General features: G+C 49.4%; 1 long non-coding RNA gene across 1 annotated transcript; it reads left to right on the top strand.

The window, feature by feature from the left end:
- Positions 1-2222: 2222 nt before the first annotated feature.
- LOC136506571 (uncharacterized) lies at positions 2223-8548 on the top strand. The gene is made up of 3 exons (XR_010771666.1): positions 2223-2266; positions 2368-2456; positions 7987-8548. It is a non-coding gene; the product is annotated as an uncharacterized lncRNA (long non-coding RNA).
- The last annotated feature ends 558 nt before the right edge of the window (positions 8549-9106 follow it).

Below are 9106 nucleotides of genomic sequence, written 5' to 3'. Positions count from 1 at the left end.
AACATATGATTCATATTAGAAAAAGAGGCGGCCGGCACGGCACATTGATGACAGCAACATTATTAGCGGGCTGTCGCTAATAATCGTTTGCAAATATACATATACCATACTCCCTTCGTCCCTAAATAACTGTCATCGTTGGTGTGCGTGCCGCAAGTTTGACTTGATTTATAGAAAATACGTGCAACATTTGTATCTCCAAATAAATTTATTACAAAACTAGATTTGAAGATCATTCCAATGATACTAATTATGTACCATAAATATTAATATTTTTTAATATATATTTAGTCAAAATTATTTCTCAGAAAACGAAAACGACAGATATTTAGAGACCGAGAGAGGAGCATCATATACAGTACATTATTAGTGGGCCGGCCGGGTGAGCCGCTGAACACTGAATCACCACCTCACCCCCCGTTTGTGGGGGAGACGAGAGACAGATGGGAGGCCTCACGAGGGCTGTGGACTGGTGGGAGGAGTGGCAGTTGCGCATCCTCGTCCTCACCAGCATGGTTGTCCAAGTCCTTCTCTTCATCTTCTCTTCATGACTCATGTTCACCTTCTCAACAAGCTGCTCCTAGAAAGTTGGAATGTATATACAGTACATATACATACTGACTATTTCGTCTTTGAGAGAGAGAAAGGTTCTGGTCTTGTGGACTGAAACTATGAGATGGCCTGGCCCAGGAGCGGAGATATCTAAAAGCCCAGTAGCTGGACCAGGAAACATCTAAAAGCCCAGTAGCAAGCCCATGGGGGGCCAACGCCGGAGTAGCAGCCCAGTAGCAATCATCACGCATTCACGCGCCGCCCGCCGCTCGCCGCCGCCGTCGTCACGCACTCGTCCAACAGTCACCGTCGCCGCCGCCCGCTCAATCCCACGCGCCCGCGCCTCAACCGCCCCACGTGTTGTAACACGGCTTCGGCGAGTGACGAAGGCCTCCGACAACAAGGTGTCGCCAAGGCGTCTTCGACCGTCTTAGGGCGGAGACCTGGCGCTGATTAAAGGAACTTTCCTGGCTATGCTCGTAGGGCACTACATGAGACTCGGCGGGCCTGTCGCGAATTCCGCCCAGGCCGGGTGCTGAGACCTCCGACCTATAGTCAGGCGGACGCCGCCCCGCTACGGCTCGCCTCCGATGATGAGGGCGGAGGCCGCCTTACCTCTGAACTAATTAAACAAACAATCTTGCCTGAGTGTGTGCAGGTACTCAAGCGCAGGCGCCCGTGGTCCGCACGAGCGCGCCGGCATGACCCCCGCGCGGCCGGGCTTAGACATACGGACGATGTCTCCGACCGGACCGGCGGAGACCCGCCAAGGTGACGGCGTGCCCCCGATGACGTAGGCCAGCGTCGGGGACCATGGCCCTCACGCGGCCGGGCGGAGACATACGGACGATGTCTCCGACCGGACCGGGGGAGACCCGCCAAGGCAACGGCGCACTCTCGAAGACGGAGGCCAGCATCGGGAACCCGGGCCTTTGGGCCAAAGACCGAGGCACGGTGGGCCGGCCGCTTATGGAGGCCCGTTACTTGGAGACGGAGTGGCAGGAATGCCCCGCAAACAAGAGACCAGAGGCAGAATATTCCAGGAATATACCGTAGTAGTTGAGGGGCAATGTAATAAATTCCGTCAGGAAGTAGTTGAGCCCTATAAATAGGGAACACTTGTAACCGTGCGGATGCACTACTACACAAACGTTTATGGAGGCGGGCGTTTTTGATTTTCCGCGGCGGGCAAAGCCGTCCGCCGCGGCCTAGAGGCCACGGTAAATCGTGGCTTAACCGCGGCGGGCGGCTTTGCCCGCCGCGGTTAACCGATTTACCACGGCGGGCGATGTAACGTGCCCGCTGCGGTAAACATACTTTTACCACGGCGGTCACGTTGAACCGCCCGCCGCGGTAAATTATTTTACCACGGCGGACACAGTACAGAGCCCGCCGCGGTTATGTTCGTTAGCCGTGGCGGGCATTATCATTTGCCCGCCTCGGTAAAATTTTCCCTGAATTAAAAAAAATACAGCAGCCATATAATTAAATTCAAATTCAAATTCAAATTCAAATCACATCCAGATTTCACAAATTAAACTTAAAAAGTATGCAGGCATTACACATGAGATAATATACATATATATACATTCACTTAGTCGTTCTTGTCATTGTTAATTCATTACATTTACATATTGAAGTCGTTATACATGCCCTAAGGAGTAATCTTGCGGACGCATCATCGTGGGCCATTTCCTCAGCCTCTCGTACTCCGGTAAAATCGCTAGTTGGCTGTTTTCATTGAAGAACGTGCTCCCTTCAAGCACGCATTTGTCTAAGACAAACTTACATATGTCCGCCTTTGTCTGCTTGAAGGAGTGTTGGGTGCTCTGCACGTCTCTCCACCAGTTCAATCCATTCTTGAGCACCCTCCAACTGCTGCTATACTGCTTGCACTCCCTCAGGTACTCACAGACGTAGAAGCCACAGGTTTGTGATCCTACCGGTTGTTTGGCACACTGCATGATCGATACACAAGCATTAGAATACAGGCATTAGAACGCTTATGAACAGAACGCACAATTAAACCTTTCAAATACTTACCGGAAAGTTGCGTCTGATTTTGATGCGGTTCTTATGCTTAGCCTTAAAATTCTCTGTTCTTCGATCATAGCATTCAGGATCCTTCACGTACTCCTTATAAGCGCTATATGAAATGTACTAGTATTAGGCAGGGCATTAGAACGCATATGAGAAGACAGTTCAGTCACTTACACTCTGAGGCAATCTTCAAAGGCCTTGTACCCTTTTAAGTTTGGCATTCTCAACGAATCAAATACGCAGGCCCTGCCATCCTGAGGGTAGATGATAAATGCAACCCAGTGACCCTCGAGGCCTTGGCTGCGCCATTGAAACAAAATACAGGTTATAATGAGAAATAATAATACTAGCTAGCTACCCACTTATCTCTACAGGCATGTCTTCGACTTACCCAAAGTGGTAGGCAGCTACGATACACCCATTTCTCCTGATCTTCTTCATTGCTCCTAGTATGTACCTTGAAATGTTCAACTTCTCATTGTCCATCAGTTTCTTCCTGTGCGCCTCTCTCTGTCGCTTGGTCAAGTCTTTCATGGTTGGATGATTGTCATCTAGGTGGTAACCAATGATGACTCTTTGAGCAATATGCATTGGAGATAGATAGATAACATCAAGTTTTAGTTCCTTGGATATATAGGCCATCAACCTGCAAGGACAAGCCATCGTGGCATATATAAGTAGTCTTGACCGATTCAAAGGCAGGTGATATGTGAAACTCGCAATTCATCACTTACATAGAGAACAAGGTGACTTGGGCGATGTCAAGGTCTTGTTCCCGTAGTAGTCTGTACATGTCGTGGAAGTCCACGGGGAGTTCTACATCGTTGCCGGGCAAGTGGAAGTACTCCGCCACAACCTTGACTAGAAAACCATGTAGGCCAGCTTTTGCCGCTTCCATGTACCAGAGATGAAACCTCCTTGTCTCCCACCTTTCCTCGTCGACGAGCTGGGCCTTGGTTATCATGAACTTCCCATGCTCGTAATGGCCGGGGCAGTCATCCGATTCAGGAAATAGATGGAAAGGTGATCTTGGCCTGGGATAGAAATGTTAGTACCATATTATGGCAAAGAAAAGTTATTAGCAAATTATGCTCGCCGCTACCATACCTTTCGAACTCAAGTGAGTATGTGAGATGCCCTTGGTCGCCTTTAGTCTTCGCCGGCGGTGGAGGACAGTGGCTTGTGCTCGCAATGGCAGCAGGCGGTGTCTTTGCCCCCGGTTCCTCCGTGCCTCCCGGTCCTTTGCTTGTGCCCTTAGACGGACTATCGGGAGGTGCGGGTGGACTTGTTGTTGGAGTAGGAGAACGAGGGTGAGGGCTTGTGCCTCGGGGTGACTTCCTTCCCTTGTCATCCCCGCCATTGCCTTCGTCATCGCCGTCGCCGTGATCCGGATCATCGGGGGGACAAGATCCGGCAACGGATGGTTGTGATGCTGGTGTCGCCATCGGCGTAGAAGTCGGCGTCGAGAGAATGATCTCTATGTCGTCCTTGTTCCACAGGACTTCGGAACCAATGGCAGCTCCAAGGATCGTTACCCCTTGTGCAGTTGGATATTCCATTTCAAATTCTTCATATTGGGTCGCGTACCATGTAAGTATCACGGCAGCATAGTTGGCAGGGATCTGGTCTTGGTTGAAATCTTTGATATCTTCTTTGGGGTGCATGTAACCCTCACCCACGGTCAACTTTTTTGCCCTGCCGAACGGGATGTTGAGGTTGACGCGCATGGGTTGCCGGATGTCGTCGACGGGGTGCCTTGGGCGATCCTCGATCATCGGCAGTGGCTGCCCTTGTGTCTGCCCTTGTGGAACTTGTGGCACGGCCACGCCTGCCTGGCGAAGCATCTGTGACCTCATCGACACCATATCTGGGTCATTGCTCGTGAAGGCTTCTTTTATGGACCGACTGATCATTTCGGCCACGCCTTGATCATAGCCCTTCTGAAAGATGCCCTCCTTGTACCTCTGCCTTGACCGGTATGTGGCAGCGTCGGATTGCCATGACTCCACTGAGTTCCAGCTCATCTTCGACGACATGCCACGGACGCGGCCACGGTGCTCGGGGGTTCCCAGCGCTAGGGTCAGCAAGTCCTGGCCCCTGCGAACCTCGAAGCTGTCCTTGGATTTAGCGGCCTGGATGAGAGCCCTCTCCACCTCCTCGAACTTCGGCTCATTGAACTTGCTCGCGCCCTCCTTGAGCTTCTTCGGCTTGCGGGCATAAATGAAGTCCTTAGCCCTCAAGTCTAGACCGTCGTACAGATCGGGAAGCCCGGCGGCAGCTCTAGCCCTTTCTTCCTCCCGCCACTGGGGCCTCTTACCAGCAAACCCAGTCATGCCCAAGTGGTGGGGGTGCAGGTTCTTCTTCGCGAGTGCGCTGAACTTGGCGCTCTTTGCCTTTGCTTCTTCTGTTGTTCTTTGTTTGCAGAACTCTTCCCAGTGATGTTCCTTCACCATAGTGTATTTGACACAGGGTGACTTGCCTAGCTTCAGGTAGTACCTGGTCAGCATGGACTTGAAGTTTCTAAAGGCTCTTCCTGCCACGTGCATGACCCACTCCCTGCACTTGTCTAGATCGGCGTCCTCGGGATAATGGAAGCTCCTCGTCACCTCACCCCAGATATGTGTCTTGTAGTCGACCGGGACATTGTTCCACTCCGCCCAAGTGATCTCCACCTTGTCCTTGACTATACATGCCACCTGGTTGCTGAACTTGGCAAGGACCGTGGGTGGCGACAACGGGTTTCCCTCTGGTCCCACCTCATGGATCACATGGACTTCACCGTGGATTTCCCTCCGGTGCCTCCCGTGTTCCCCCCTTCTCAGCTTTGTCCTCTGACCACTAGACTTACCTGAAGTGGTTGGAGATGGAGCGGGGGGTTCTTTGTCACTGACTTCTTCCTCCTCGAAATTCAATTCTCGAGGCACCACCGGCATCTGTTCAGGGTTTGGAGACCGCGCACTTTCAACTTCATCGTCCCTCGGTTGGTAGGTCGGATCATCATCGTCCTCTGTACGACGTTTCTTTGTTGGCCTAGGGGTCACGGACACTTGGCTCTCGAGGCTAGTTGATGATGATGCACTAGGGGTAGGGTCGCGCCATTCGCTTATCGGTTCCTCCGCCATTGGAAAGCTACAATGAATACATATTTCAGTTGTATAGACACAGTTATAGAGTAGTAAAGTAGAGTAGTACTAGAGTAGTAAAGTAGTAGTAGTTGGCTCAGATTTGCCCCATTGTCATCACATCGCTTTTAAACTGGTTGCTTGTATCTGGTATACAAGCCATCCTAGTTTAGCGGGGGCACTCGATCATCATCGCCGCTGCCTCAGCATAAAAGGGTTCACATCATTGCATATGCCACTGCCTCAGCAATAAGTTTAAAAGTTCATCATTGCATATGCCAAAAAAGGAAGCAGCCCCATTAAATAAAAACCTTTCACAAATCAAAAACAGGAGCAGCAGTAGTAGAATAGTAGTATAGGAGGGAGTAGAGGAGTAGAGGAGGGAGTAGTAGTAGGCAGTAGTAGTATACTAGTAGTAGTATACTACTAGAAAGTAGTAGGCAGTAGTAGTAGTATACTAGTAGTAGTACAGGAGGAAGTAGTATACTCACCATTAATTTATTGTGACTAAACTATACAACAATGATATGTTCAAATTAGGACTCCATTACAAAGATATGTCATGCATCACCACAGTTCTATGAGCATCATGGACCCAACAATGTAACCTAGGCAGAGCTTCTCTGTTTTTTCTAATATTTTTATCTGTGTTGTAGTTTAAATTTTATTCTAGTAATAGACTTTCTTTTCAAAGGTAGATGCACAATTACATGCAATTCCATGTTATCATTTTTTTTATTTCCACAGGTACAAATTAAGAAATATCGAAGAAACTGAGGCAGCTAAAAAGGTGCTGCAAGAGAAAAGGCTTGCGAGTAAACCAAAATCAGATTCAAACATTCCTTCAAGTTACAGTGCTGATTATTTCCACCGTGGTAAAGAATATGATGACAAACTGCGAAGAGGTTTGTTACATGCCCCTTTTCAAGATTATTTTGATGAGAAACTGGAGGGAACCCTACTGATAAATCATATGATTTGATGTGGGAAATAAAAAATAAAAATGTAAGGCCAGAAATAAAAAAAGGAGACAAGACGTATACAACTGGACCAGATATAGCAATTGACATAGGTACTCTACAGTTTCTTCTGATATTGATATGTATTAGGATAATCTTGTTAGGTAGAACTGCCTTTAGAGTTTTCAGGGCTTGACAGTTGGCTAGCTGCTTTTCTTTCTATCTAGGTTGCAAATAGAAACACTAATGCATTTTCAATTACACAACAAATGTGTGGGAAGCAATATCGTATTTGTATAGTACTTGCATAACATAGTGTCATAGTTTGTGTAAACCAAACTTGATTTACCAATTAAAATTTTCACGACTGCTTTCCTACAAGCTACAACTGCTTAAGACTGCACATGACAATAAAGCAAACACAAACTGCCCCTATATTGCGGTGGACGCGCGACGCCCCAGTATGAACGGAGGGAAAGGGGAAATGGGTAAGCAAACGCAGCGGCGACGGGGGTAGAGGGTAACTCACCGGCGTGTTGGTGCCGGCCGCCTGGAGAGCAGGTGCTAGGGTTCCGGTGACGGGGCGCCGGAGGAGCACGGGGGCGGGGCGCGGGCAAGGGAGAGGAGGACGGGGGCGCGGACCGGGCACGGGGAGGAGAACGGGGGCGGGGGTCGGTGCGCGGAGGAGCTCAATCGGCGGTGGAGCCCGGCGGCGGCGGCGGCGGCGTGAGATTTTGGCAGCCCTTCGGGGTAAAACTGAACCGCACGAAAGACCGCCGAGATGTTGAGGGTGGGGACGGCTTATATATGTTGCGATTAACCGCGGCGGGCAACGTTACAGCCCGCCGCGGGAAATGTTTACCACGGCGGTCTGTTAAGTTGCCCGCCGCGGTTAATCTATTAACCATGGCGGGCGCTGTTATATGCCCGCCGCGGTTAATCTATTAACCGCGGCGGGCGCTGTTATATGCCCGCCGCGGTAAAGATCATCAGTTCAGAATTCATTACCTATTTTAAGTCTCATGAAGATGAAACTAGTCTATACTAACATAATTCATTAGCTAATTCATTAGTTGTATTCATTAGTCTATACTTTTGAGGTCCCTTGGTTTTTTATTACTTGACTTTTGTAGCACACTTAAGAATTTTATCCTCTTTTATAGAGTATGCATATAGAGTATCTGGGATTGTTACATATAGAGTCTCTAGGATACATTATTATATATATGTCTCTGGGATACGTATAGAGTCCACTACATTATTACATATATATATATATATGTCTCTGGGATACATTAATCATTTTGGTGCAGGTGCTTTCACCGTCCTCTTCTCACCATCGGGGCGGGCCCACGGCATCATCCTGGACTTGTTGAATCGGTCCTCGACGGCCTTGATCTTCTTTGGGTGATCGGTAAAAAGCTCGAGCTCTGCGTAGTTGTTGTATTGTTCGGGACTCTGCACCCCATCAGCTCCCACAATCCGCTGCTTTCCGGACACAACCACATGCCTTTTTGGGTCCTCTGCATATATATAGTAGGCCACTTGTGCGACATTGGTTGCTAGTACCCACGGGTCATCTTTGTAGCCGATACTTTTGAGGTCCACGGTGGTTAGCCCATAACTGTCCACTGCAACCGCATTCGGTTTGACCCACTGGCAATGGAAGACGGTTATGCGTAGGTTCTGGCCGTAGTCAAGTTCCCATATTTCTTCAACTTGCCCATAGTATTGCCTCCTCTGGCCCGTGTACTCTTCTTCGCCCTCGTATCGAACACCGCAGTTCTGTGCCGAGCTCTTCTTGTCCTTGTCTTTCGTGTGGAACCTGTAGCCCTGGACGTCATACCCTTGCCACGTGGTGATTTGGCTGGATGGGCCTAACACAAGCCTCTTAATGGTCTCCGTATCTTCATCAGGGCATCCTTCAAGGGGTATGTGTTGCTCTTTGAGCCAGTCTATGAAATTGCTCTTGTGATGGTTCTGGACCCATGCCTCCGTGCGTTGTCCATCATTAGCGGCGCGGATCTCTTCCAGGTTCTTTTCAATATATTTCTCCATGCTCACTAACTGATGAAGGATGCTGTAATGAGCTTCTTGCACCATTCGGTTTGGCACATCGGTGCGCACTTTTCGGCCTGTGCACCCCATTCCTGAGGTTTTGCCTTCGTGGTGATGGACAGGCAACCCAATCACCCTCCCATCTCTTATGTACCTCATACACCAGTTCACGGCCTCCTCCGTTGTGTATGCCTCGATCATAGAGCCCTCCGGGTAAGCGCGGTTATGGACGTATCTGTTGAGGGTGGACATGAACCGCTCGTACGTCCACATCTGGTGTAGGTACACGGGGCCTAGTTGATGGATCTGATCGACCATATGCATCATTAGGTGTGGCATAATATCAAAGTAAGATGGTGGAAAGCACATCTCGAG

The sequence above is a fragment of the Miscanthus floridulus genome, chromosome 15 (genome assembly GCF_019320115.1).
Source record: "Miscanthus floridulus cultivar M001 chromosome 15, ASM1932011v1, whole genome shotgun sequence".
In the NCBI taxonomy this organism is placed as follows: domain Eukaryota; kingdom Viridiplantae; phylum Streptophyta; class Magnoliopsida; order Poales; family Poaceae; genus Miscanthus; species Miscanthus floridulus.
This window is presented reverse-complemented; position numbering and strand designations above follow the sequence as displayed.